We start from the raw sequence: 13,988 nt of genomic DNA, 5'->3' as shown, positions 1-13,988 counted from the left end.
ATGATATTCTAATAATATTTAAATAATATTTTAGATTTATGATATTATTTTAGTAATATTTTAATAATATTTTAGATTGATTTAATATTAATTTAAAAAATATTAGATATTGATTTAATTGATTATAAGAATTGATTTAATAATTATTTTTATTTATTATATTTTTATTTTATAATATTTTACTTTTATCTAAATAAGCTTTAAACTTCATTATAATACATAAGTCATCACCATCTGTTGCCCAAATTCTTCGACTCATTCTTGTTACTAATGTAAATCAAGAAATAAATATTTTTATTAAATTACATTCATCTGATCAATTTATTATCTAAATTTTCAAACTCAAGTTAACTTTTATATTATCGTATTGAATTTATAGGAAATGTTAATGATATTATAGTAATATTCAGATAATATTTTAGATTGATAATATTATTATTGTAATATTTAAATAATATTTTATATTGATTTAAAGAATATTAAATATTAATTTAGTTGATTATAAGAATTAATTTAATTATTATATTTTTTATTTTATAATATTTTACTTCTATATAAATAAACTTTAAACCTCATTTTACTACACAAATTATTAAAATAAAATTTCATCATTTTATTCTTTTTTATAAAGTTGATTCGCATTCTTTTCATTTTTACGGATCTTCTTTTTGACTAAAAGGATTTTCCTTACCAAAATAATTATCGGCTTACAGCTGCCGATGAAATGGTATGAATATTATATTAAAAGAAATATAAAAATGATACTTTAAAATTTTAATAAAAATTATATGTTTAATAAAAGATCATGATTAAGCTTACCACTTAGATCATTGGTTAAGAAATATCGTGGGGAGGACGAATCCCCAACTATAGAAAAAGTCCACACAAGTGGAGAGCAAAAGACGCATTCTCTTGTGGGCCCATTTGAAAAGATGGAAGGAAAAAAGAAATTTAGAATTGTGAAACAACAAATGTTGTGAATATGAAATATAATCACTAATTAAACAATCATACTCTTTTCGTCTATTTTTTTAATTTTCTTTTTTAATGTCTCAAATATATATTTTTAAAACCTAAAACTTTTTATATATTTTAAAGCTATTTTCACAATTTTTTAATTTTTGATATTAAAAATTATGAAATTTTAACTTTATAAAAAATTAAAATTTTAATATTAAGTACATCAAAATTCAAGTCTTTTTTCTTAAACTTTATAAAATCAAAAAGACCCAAACAATTTAAAAAGGAGTAAATTTTTTTATATTTAAAATTATCAACTTATATTTAATTATTATAATTTAGACTCTAATATTACTTATCATATATTATATAAAAGGTTATAATGACAAATTAGCACAATAGAGATTAAAAAACAATTTTTTTATTCGAAGTTATCTGAAATTAAAATTTTAAGACTCTGTCAACATTACACGCACCGTCGGCAAGACAATTATTTTGCTGCCAACCTAAAACAATTCCAGCTAGCACAAACTACCGCCGGCCGCAAAAGGTCAAAAAGTAGCAATATAAAGTGGTTCTTACACACAGATATCCAATACCCAACATGAACGAAACATAAACTAATAAAACTAAAAGACACCCATCATGCATAATCATGCTCTGGAGATTTGCATGATAGTTTAAATGTTAAACCTGACTTATCCAACTTATGTTGAATAAGCTTTTTCAAACGTTCTACACTGCAGGTGTGAGATAATTGATCCAATATCTCGGTTTTGCTTTCCTGAACAAGGTGTTGGGTCGAATACCTGAAATGTGTGTGCCATTTTAGTGCACATCCAATTCTTTCAAGTTCCCAAAGCTGCAAATTTTTGCTATTTCTTCAATTACTCCATGTTTCTTTTCCTCCTCTGAGAAAGGAAACCCCAAGAACATGGCCAACTTTTTTAGATGAGAAATAAAGTTTTCGTGAAGATCTTCGTATTGTAAAAATAGTATTTTGTTGGGTTTTCTTGGCTTGCCTTCCAATACCCTAATACATGATCAAAAAATGGTCCAAACGCATGGATTTGTTGGCATAACATGTCAAAAGCTTCATCTAGTGATGATGGCTTTACGTTTTCGGGTCGAAACTGGTCAGTGAAAAACCAAAGCGTGACGAATGTATCCATTGGATTTCTACATATGTAGACAATTTTGGAGTTGGAATCTTTAATGGAAGGAGGCAAAGAAGCATAGGGAATGTGGGTGGAGAAGTCTTGGTTGATAAACACAACTATTTTCAAGATCAGGACAAGGGTTGTTCAAGTAAAGATCATACTCAAAGGAACGAACAAGTTGGTGAGGGCCTAAACTAAGCAAGGGGCTTTGCTCCATTGCAAATTGGTTGCGATTCACGATTGAGAAAGTCAAAGCCTTGAGCCAAGTAGTGCCGCATTTCGGCAAACTTGTGACAAAAAGATCACTATCAAGAGCTTGGAAATGTTTCTGGAAAGAAATCACAGCTTTAAATACAGGAGATGGGCACCAAAATCCTTGATAGAAATAAGGATCACGTCTGTACCAGCTTTTTTCTTTAGGAAGGGTTTGCATCAATTCTTGGAATTCATCCTCCCAATTCACCTCATGATCTTCATCTTGGGGTGTGGGGACAATATTAATGTCTTTGGCGATTTCTGTTGCATCCATAACGAAACCTGCAGTATTAATTTTGTGAGAATAAGGGATAGAAAATTAGAAATGGACACTCTAAACTAGTTCTTTAAGAAATTTATAGAAGTTGGTTTCCTAGTATTATTCTATTTCAATTTGATTTTTGTTCCCTCATCTTTGTCTTTTTTAGTTGTCATATTTCAATGTTGTAGCCTATGGAACAAAGACGTGTCCCAGAAGCACCAAATGCATATGTAAGAATTTTATTTTTTCTAGGTTAATAGCTTCCCAAATCATATATAACATATAAGACCCATCATCGAGTGGGTGTAATGTCAACATAATTACTGTAAAAGTTGTCCAAATGGGATAAAATTGCCTGCTCTGCCTTGTAACTCCTACCTTCTTGAAGCCTCAAAGATATAATTAAAACATTTTTGTAGAGATTTTATTATTAAATAACTAGTTTTTATTATATTTTAATTTTAAAACATATTATAATTTTAAAATAATTTATATATTTTAATAACAAATTAAAATTAAATAAATTTAAATAAATGAATGAACTGATGAATTGAGCATCAAGAATCTAATTCGATCCCATTAGACTCACAAACACTTCTCTAGACAAATTAATAAAATTATATATAAAACAACTGCAAAATTTGCTACACAAAGCAATTTATTTTGCTGGTAACATATATAAGACAATTCTAATACAAACTACAAAAGAGACAACAAAAACGTCATTAGGTGGAAATAAAAGAGTTTTTTTTCTTTTTTTACTCACAAAGAGAGTCAATGGTGAGTCTTTATTTTGCTGGCAACCTAAAACAATCCCAGCTAGCACATAAATAAAGTAGCTGTTACAGAGACAGATATCCAATACCCAACGTAAACGAAACATAAACTAATAAAACTAAAAGACACCCATCATTTACAATCACGCTCTGTGTTAGGCCAAAAGGCTCCAACTCAATTAATTGGACATACAAGCCGTCAAAAGCTTAATTAAATAATCAATTAAAACCGAAAATTAAAAGTGTTAGATTGAAAGATTTTTTTACATATATCAAATGTAAAAAATTTTGATAAAATTTTTACTATTAAATATGTATTTATCAAAGTTGAATTATAAACTATATTTTTAATACTTTTAATATATTATTAATCTGAATATTAATTTTTATTTAATTTAAATTTTTTATTTAAATTTTTTTATTAAATTACTTATAAAATAATTTACAAAATTCACTTCAAAATTTTTATTTTGTCTCGAATCACTGAGTAAGTTTTTGTGTTAAAAGATACAGAGGTACGAGCCCGGGGACGGATTTAGAATTGATACTCAGTAAAGGAAATTTATTAAATTACCTACTAATAATATAATTATATATTTACATCGTAAACCATTAATTTATTTAGTTATCTTTTTTTAATAGATCCATAAATTTTTTAATATTTCAAAAAACTCACCAATAACAGATTCAAGAATTTTTCAATTGTGTCCATTTATAATATCTATAAAAATTTATGGATGAATTTATCAAATTTATTGATGAAACAAGTACCAATAGAAAATTTTCAAGGTGTTTAGTGAAATTTTTTTTGTAAATTTTCTTATTTTTCAAATTTTAAGGTGTTCATGGGAAAATTTTAGTAATGGCTACTTGAAAATTTTTAGAACTAGTTACTCAAATTCCATATCAAAATTGTTTGAGATTGATTAGATATTATTTGATTGATAAGAAGATTTGTAAGAGAAGAATTATAAGAGAAAATGAATTTTTGATAGGTAAGTTTATATGTTTATAAATATATGAAGTCTCTAAAAGGTTAGATATGAAAAAAATATATATAAGAAAGTTATAAGGTTTTATTAGATAAACACCTTATAATACTACTGAAAATTTATGTTTTATGGGTATATATGTTTAAATTTTTGTGAGTGAACTATATTAGATTGAGAGAGTTTACATGGATATTGTGCACGAGTATTTGTTTGCTTAGGTTGAGAATACTTGATAGACTAAAAGAGATTGAGGGAGCCTAAGGATATTAATTGTTAAATTAGGTTAATTGTGAAGAAGCTACAATCATGGCAACCTGACCTATCACCTATTGCCGATCTTATAGATGAAGCAAGAGATAAGAGAAGAAGATTTCACACTCTTTCATTCATGCACACGAACTGAACAGGCAACGTTGCAGAACATCAGTTAGCTAGGCATGGGCTAGGGATTGATGAAGACATGTATTGGGCAGAGGAATTTCCTTCATTTCTCCATGGTTTTGTGTCTGAAAACTCAAATGATTCCTTTAATGAATGATTAAGAATTTTTATCTTTAAAAAAATTTTATTAGGGAAAAAAAGAGCTCTAATTGTTCAAGTGAATGTAAATGAAATGAATTTGACTTTTTTATCAATAATATTAAATACACATATTATAATTTATTTTTTAGAAGCCAATAAAAAATTGTATTTGTATGCATAAATTAAAAATATTTTTGTATAAATTAAAATTTTAATTATAATTTTTCATGGAAAAAATATCATTTTATTTTTTGGCCAGATATGATTTTATTATTAAATAACTAGTTTTTATCATATTTTTATTTTAAAACATATTATAATTTTAAAATAATTTTATATATTTTAATAACAAATTAAAATTACAAAAATTTATATAAATAAATGAATTGATGAATTGAATATCAGGTATTAATCGAATCTAATCCGATATGATTAGACTCACAAACACCTCTTTATACAAACTAATAAAACTATATATAAAACAACTGCAAAATTTGCTACACAAAGCAATTTATTTTGCTGGTAACATATATAAGACAATTCTAATACAAACTACAACAGAGACAACAAAAAGGTAAATACGTGAAAATAAAAGAGTTTTTTTTTTTTTACTCGCAAAGAGAGTAAATGGCTTGCAGATATCAAGCATCGAACATAGATCAATTCGAAAAAGATATACAAAGTAAAACCCAGAAATTTCTTGCCGCTTACTAAAAAAGATCAACATTAACTAACCTGAAAGACGCCCATCATGCACAAGCATCCTTTGGAGATTGGGAAGATAATTTAAATGTTAAACCTTACTTGTCGAAATTCTCTTGAATAAGCTTCTCCAAACGTTCTACCATTGCAGGTGCGAGACAATTGCTCCAATCTCCCACTTCTGCCTTCCTGAAGAAGCTGTTGTGTGGAAACCTGAAAGTATGTACGCTATTCTTGTTCACAGCCAATTCTTTCAAATTCGCAAAGCTACAAGTTTTTGCAATTTCTTCAACCACTCCATGTTTCTCTTCCTCCTCTGAGAAAGGAAACCCCAAGAACATGGCCAACTTTTTTAGCTGGAAAATGATGTCTGCTTTCAGATTTTCATACAGTAAAAACAATATTTTGTTGGGATTCTCTTGGTTTGCCTTCCAATACCCTAATACATGATCAAAAAATGTTCCACAACCATATGTTCCACGGCAGAACAACTCGAAAGCTTCATCTAATGATAAAGGCTTTGAATTTTCAACTCGAAGCTTATCAGTGAAAAACCAGAGAGATATGAACATATCCATAGGATTCCTACATATGTAGACGATCTTAGAGTTGGAATCTTTCATGGAAGGTGGCAAAGAAGGATAAGGCACGTGGGAGGAAAAGAGTCTTGGTGGAAAAAGAGAGCTATTTTCCAGATCCGGAGAAGGGTTCTCCATGTAAAAATCATACTCAAACAATCGAATAAGTTGGTGAGGGCCTGACCTGATCAAGGGATTTTCTTCCTGGCGAATTGATTGCAGTTCACAACTGAGAAAGTCAAGGCCTTCAGCCAAGTAGTGCCACATTTCGGAAAACTTATGACAATAATATCAATATCATGTGCTTGGAAATGTTTCTGGAAAGAAATCACTGCTTTCAATGCACCAGATGAACACAAAAAACCTTGGTAGAAGTAAAGACGATCTGCATTAATCCAGTTTCTTTCTTTAGGGAGGGTTTGAACCAATTCTTGTAATTCTTCATCCCATGTCTCCTCCTCATCTTGGGGTGTTGAAACAATATTGTCTTTGGAGATCTCTGTTGTATCCATAAACAAACCAGCCGCCGATCGGGTAGGGATACAGAAAAAAGAAAAACACTCAAAACTAGTTCTCTAGGAAATTTATCGGAAGTGTCAATGATATTATAATAATATTTTGATATTATTTTAGTAATATTCCAGTAATATTTTAAATTAATTTGATAATAATTCAAAGAATATTATATATTAATTTAGTCGATTATAGGAATAGATTTAGTCATTATTTCTATTTATTGTATTTTTTATTTTGTAACAATTTACCTTTGTATAAGTAGGCTTTAAGCCTTATTGTAATACGCAAGTTATTACAATAAAATTTCATCATTTTCATCTTTTTCATAGTATCAGAATAATTTCATAGTTAATTTCGAAGGTAAATCATCTTAGAATAACCAATATTTGCTTATTCTAATCTTTGGTTTATTTTCATTTCTAACGTCATTTTTTGCTTTCGTGTTTTTTTTTTTTTTTTTTTGGGTTTCTCTTCCCATTGTAAACACCCATTTTTGTCAGAGGTGCAATCAAATTTTCAATTTAGGTCACTTCGAAATCGTGAAGCCTCGAAGGAGTTCATTTGTGAACTTCTTACCATTTGTTATTATTATTATTATTATTATTATTATTATTGTAGACACTAATTTTGTCCGATATATATTATATATATAACAATAATGATTTTAATAATAATAATAATAAAATCGGTTTAATTAAAATTAAAAATAAATTAATTATTAAAAAAAACATAACAATAATTATTTTAATAATAATAATAATAAAAATGATTTAATTAAAATTAAAAATCAATTAATTATTAAAAAAATAGAAAAACAGAACAGAACAAAAAAAATAAAAAAAGGAGATGGTAGCAGTGCCTTCTCCGGCACCACTGCCCGTTTACCATAGTACCCATACCCTATTTACTACTCTCGTTGTCAGACCAAACAAAAAAACAATAAAAAGGGCATGGGGCTCGTGCTTGCACCCCATGCCGATCCTTATGTCATGCATTGCTGGAGCTCTATAAATAGAGCTCCTGGTCGAACCGTAAAGGGAAACAAAAGAGGGGGGACGTTGCAAAAAAAAACATTGTAAAAAAAAAAAAACACAATCCTCCCCGTAGGAAAAAACCTAGCGCTGAGAGCTTCCTGCACAAAAAAGAAAAAAAAATGTCAAATTTACTTTTTTATAAAGAGTTAGAATACAAAAAAAAATAGTTTCACCGAAACTTTGAAAGCAGATCTAGGGAAGTGGGGACTCTTTTTGGTGAAAAGGAGGTCAGATCTGTGTTCAGGAGGTCGAAAAGAGTTTGTCGATATTTTTTAGAATTTTTCGGTACCAACGATAACGGTCGGAGCTCGCTACCGGTAAGAACTACTGCAGCCATCACTACTGATGGCCCCCGGCCCTAGGTCGGCTGAAAAAAAAAAGAAAGAAAGAGAAAAACATGCTTTTTTTTTTTAGAGGAAAGGAAAAATGATTGAAAAAAAATTTTGAACCTTTTATATAAACAGTGAAAACCAAAACGACATGGTTTCAATAAAGATCAAAACGACGTCGTTTTAAGCACCCAGGATCCGCTTGTCAACCCACGACTCGACCCGGGGTTCCGCACACCCCATCCGCGACCTGCTTCTCCATCAGCCTCTGATCGGTCTGACTAAATCGAAATCGAATCGCTGAACCCGAACCAAACCAATACCGAACCGTTAAACCAGCTAGACCGCGCCCAGACCGAGCCGAACTGCACCCAAACCGTCGGATCGAATCGTCGAACCGAACTGTCGTTGACCGATCCGATTCAAGTAAAAAAAATTTTTTTTTAATTTTTTAATTTTTTTATATATTATTATTTTTGTTATTTTAAGTTTGTTTTTATATTTATGCATGATAAGTTTTAAATTTGTTAGGATAAGTTTTTTAATTGTTTTAATAATAATAAAAATGATAATAAGTAAGATAATAATTAAAAATATATATTAAAAATGCTTTAAAAAATAATAATAAAATTATTATTATTATTTTCCCTGCCTAGATATTGGAGGGAATAAAAAAAATATTTTCTTAAAGAAATAATTCCGCCTAGATGTTGGAAAATTATTATTATTAAATTTTCATAAAAAGAAATATATAAGAATTTTTTTTTTAATTTTCAAAAATCATTAAAATTGAACTTGCTTTGAAAATTCACCTAGATGTTAGGGATTTTTAGAGATATTTGTATTTTCTTAAAAACAAAACCTTAAACACTAATTCTTAATTTTCAAAACCTTAGGTTTTTAAAACCCCTAAAATCCAAAATCTTAAAATCCAAAACCCTAAAATCCGAAACCCCTAAAATTCAAAATCCCTTAAATTCAAACCCCTAAAATCCAAAACCTCTAAAATCCAAAACCCCATAAAATCCGAAATTCCAAACCTTTAAACTTTTAAATCCAAACCCTTAAATCAAAACCCCAAACCTCAAATTTTAAAATCGAAACCCTGAAATCTTCAAACTCTAAAATCAAAACCCTAAACTTTTCATACTTTAAAACCAAACCCTAAAACCCTCAAAACTTAAATCTAAACCCTTAAAATCTGAATTTTCAAAATCTTGAAACCTTAATCTTCAAAACCTCTACTCAAGCCCTTACTTAAAACATCCTAAAAATCCTAATGACACATGTGAAAATTTCATTTGAAGTAATTTGTTCTCGAATGCCACCTAGATGATGGGGTATTTAGGAAATTTTACTTCGTTAAGTCTTTTCACATGATTTCTTAATTCGCATTAATAATAAGATTAATAAATAAAAGTATAACAGTAAATTGAGATCTTAAATATAAACAGTCGCACCTAAGCTCTACCTAGATGTTGGAGAGTCGGGGTGATCTCATTATACTTAAGAATCCAACTTTAAAATTGCATCTTATCCTATATAACATTCATTGGCATACATACGTTAGCTTGTTATTATTAGAGATTATTTGTATTATCCTGTCTTTAATTTTTATTTGCTACTTGGTAATAAAATATTTTATAATAAAAAAGAATAATACATTTTAAAAAAAATTTAATATTATAAAATAAAAAAAAAACATTCCGAAAGAAATAATTCTTAGTACTCTGCCTAGATATTGAAGAGTCACTAATAATTTTCTATAAAGAGTGTTATTTCATTTTAAGGATTATTGTATTAAATTTTAAGCGAAAAGAGTTATTTAAAATTCTACCTAGTTGTTGGAGAATTTTAAGATAATTCTATAACTTAAGGATTTTCTCAATATTTCTAAATAAAAACTTTAGCAAAAATATTTTTTAAAACGAAGAGAATTAGTATTAAATTTCAAGTCAAAACTATTTTTATCCAACACCGAGAATAGAGCATAATTAAATGGTACCAATTTATGGGTGTTGTGGGGGTGCTAATCCTTCCACACACGTAATCGACTCCCGGACCCAACCTGATTTTTCGTATATAAAAATTTATCTTTTTGATAAACTTTAAACCCATTTTTATAGTTTTATTAAAAAGATAAACTTTTGGGTTCACACCCTAACAAAGATTGGTGGCGACTCCCTTTTATTTTTCTCTATTTTAAAACCCATTATGTCTGGTGGTCCCAAAACCGTTATGACAATTATTGGTTTAATTTTACTTATTCAAAAAAAAAAAAAGGAAACAAAATCAGAAAACTTTTCCAGAAATCATGTGTGTGGAATTGGAAATAAAATTGGCCTCAATCAATTAAAATTAAAATTCCTAAATCAAAGCAAATTAAGATCAGATCTATTGGTGACAGATCCAATCTTAAGGCAAATCCCTAAAATCATTGTCTAATGTTTTATAAATCATATTCTCATAACACACAAAAAGGGGGACGATTAAAATCTTATAGGGTTTTTTGGCTTAGCTATGAGATATTAGGTTTTGCAATTAATTTTGATTCTGGGGTTTTTAGTTGGTTATATTTTTGAGATGTTTTAATCCCTAGGTTTTGGATTGGTTTTGGAAATATGAGAAGTTTTTAAGAATAGTTGTAAATTTTATGGATTTTTCAGTTTGAACATTTAGATTTCTAGGTTTTCATTCATAATTTTGGGTTTTATATGAGTTTTTTTGGCAAAAATTTAAAATTTTTGGTTGAATTTTTCAGTGAAATTTAAAGTTTTCGGCCAAGTTTTGGTGACATTTTTTAGAAATCGACTAATTGCCCAGTTTCTAATGACTAAATCTAGAAATTCTAGAGAGAGGCGACAAAAAAATCCATCATAGAGAGAGAGGGCTAAAGGATTTTGAAGAAAAATTAAAAACTTTGACTTTTATATTAGCATCGAACGACATCATTTCTTTCATTAGCCCCAATCCATGTGGATCCATGCGTAACCCACTTCTAGACCCTACTTGATCACATGTTTTTCTTTTTCTCCTTATTTTTTATTTTCTGTTTACATTTTTTATTTTTTTATTTTTAGGTTTTTTACATATTTTTATTTTATTTTTATTTTTTACTTATTATTATTATTATTTTATTTTAAATTGAGCAATTTATTACTTTTTTTAATACATCTATAAACTTCATTTTTATTATCTTATTTTTTGAAAAGTAACTAAAAACTATTTTAAAAATAAGTTCATAAATCATTTCAAACTATCAGAGGATTTTTCATGAATTTAAATTTTTTATGAATTCTATCAAACTATTAGAGAATCTTATAAATTAATTTTTATAAAAAAATTATTGCTAATAAAATATTTTGTTTTGTCCCTACCAAACTATTGAAAGATTTGTATCTTAAATTAAGTTTTTTCAAACTATTGAAAGATTTAATACATTTTCTAAAAATAAATTTACAAAAAATTTCACCAAACTATTGGGAGATCTACATCAAAGTAAATTTTACCAAGCTATTGAAAGATTTTACTAATTATTTTCTTGAATAAAAATTCATTAACCAACCCGATGACGACTCATCTTCAGAGTGGAACACTAGTCTCCATGAATACTCCTGAAGTAAAAAAAAATATCTTAAATTGCTACCAAATTATTGGAATAATTTTGGGATTAATTTTCAATATTTAATATTTTGGTAAGTCACAAACATGTTTAAGGCTTGAATAATCTACAATCAAACTGATATCATCCTTTGGATGGGCACTGCGAGGGTGCTATAACCTTCCTCACATATAATCATACTCTTAAACCTAAAATTTAGTTTCATATATTAGAATCTACTATTTAAAGATACCTGAGTCAATCTTAAGACTCTTCTTTAAATGAGACATATTATGTTAGGTGGCTAATCACATTTTAACAAAAAAAATTGGTTGCAATTCCTTTAATCCTTATCTAGCAGTAGGTTCATAGATTTATACATTATGACATCCATCTTCAAGGTTTATCTTTTATATCAATACTCTTAACTTCCTAAATTTTTATTTTATTTTTTTTCAAAATTTTAATAGCAGGTATTCAATAAGAAAATGTATAACCAATTTCAATGATCATTGATGTAAATAACTACAATTTGTGAGCTATGGCTATGCGTAGTTATCTAAAAAGAATGAAATTATGGCTTGTTGTTATTGGAGAATGCAAAGCACTAGAAAGAGAAAAAGAAGAATTTGGTGATAAATTTGTAGATTGGCTAGAAGAATGAGAAAGTAAGAATCATTAAATTCTGACATGGTTAACTAACACAACTGTTTCTTTTATCAATGTACATTTTGGATGATTTGAACTTACTAAAAATGTTTGAGATTTTTTTAGCATACGGAATAGCTCTATTATCCTTACTTATCAATATCATATTTTGACCATTTTATCTTGTCTTTGTTAAGAATCATATTAGTCAATTAATGATTTCTATTCTAAAATGCAACATTTATGAGACATGCTTGAAATTTTTGAGCTAAAATTCAAAGATGAAAGTGATGCTAGTAATTTTATTACTTATTGAAATCAAATTTCTCTTATTCAATTTCTAATGGCATTTCGACATGAATTTGAGAATACTAAGTCTTTACTTTTACGTCGACATCCCTTATCAACTATGGATAATGCTCATATAGAATTGATATATGAGAAAACTCGATTGGGTATGAGTCAAACTCATAGTATTGATACTATTATTGCTGCTGCTCTTCAGAAAAGTACTAGCTTTACTTTTCACAAGTCTTGTTCACGATGTGGAAAGACTAATCATATCATTCAAAAATGTAAAGCTAAATATCATTATAAATATAGTCTAATTTATGGGACATGCTTGAAAGTTTTGAGCTAAAATTCAAAGATGAAAGTGATGCTAGTAATTTTATTACTTATCGAAATCAAATTCATCTTATTCAATTTCTAATGACACTTCGAAATGAATTTGAGAATACTAGGTCTTCACTTTTATGTCGACATCCTTTACCAACTATGGATAATGCTCATATGGAATTGATATCTGAGGAAACTCGATTGGATATGAGTCGAACTTATAGTGTTGATACTATTATTGCTACTACTTCTCAAAAAAGTACTAGCTTTACTTTTCACAAGTCTTGTTCATGATGTGGGAGGACTAATCATATCATTCAAAAATGTAGAGCTAAATATCATTATAAAGGTAGTCTAATTCATGATCCTCACACTAACAAGACTATTGCGACAACAACCACTGAACCAAACATTTTTTAATCTTCTGTTAAGACTATTACAATCTCCATCACTGATCTTAAAACTTTGTTCAATTAAGTATTATCTCGATCTCATGTTCCTGTCATGTATGTTACCACATCAGTTAATGTTTGATTATTTGACATTGTTTTATGAAAATTATATGATTGCTGACCATTTTTTATTTAAAAACAAGATACATGTATCTAATGATTCAATCATTAAAATATAACAAATGAATCTATCTTAAAAGCTAGCCACATTGGTAATATTGAAACCTCAAAACTATAAATATCTGACATTTACCTTGTTCTTAATATTGCTTTAAATTTATTTTCTATTGGCTAACTTTGTGGCTTTGGTCTTGATTTGCATTTTTCATAATGATATAGCTGTATTGTGTAAGATTTTTAAACAGTTCAGAAAGTTGGGATAAGATGTAAGGTTGGAACACTGTTTAAGCTTGAAACTTTGAAAATTTCACAACATTTGCTTACTGTTACTACATCTTAAACAACCAACTCATCAGTTTCTTTAGATTTATGGCATTCTAGTTTAGGACATGCATCTATTTCTCAAATAAAGTCACTTGCTTCCACTTATGTCTTAGGTAATATTTTTCATGATATTTTTTAT

At 28.1% G+C, this 13,988-nt stretch overlaps 2 pseudogenes; both read right to left on the bottom strand.

Annotated features, from left to right (window-relative positions):
• Positions 1–1,343: 1,343 nt before the first annotated feature.
• Positions 1,344–2,867, bottom strand: LOC111294947 (cytosolic sulfotransferase 15 pseudogene; annotated as a pseudogene).
• A 2,600-nt stretch (positions 2,868–5,467) lies between these two features.
• On the bottom strand, positions 5,468–6,845 carry LOC111295131 (cytosolic sulfotransferase 15 pseudogene; annotated as a pseudogene).
• Between the last annotated feature and the right edge of the window lie 7,143 nt (positions 6,846–13,988).

Source organism: Durio zibethinus, chromosome 14 (assembly GCF_047325235.1).
Source record: "Durio zibethinus cultivar Kanyao isolate XHJ-2024 chromosome 14, ASM4732523v1, whole genome shotgun sequence".
NCBI lineage: Eukaryota > Viridiplantae > Streptophyta > Magnoliopsida > Malvales > Malvaceae > Durio > Durio zibethinus.
Note: the sequence above shows the minus strand (reverse complement) of the source record. Positions and strands in the feature narration are given on the sequence as shown.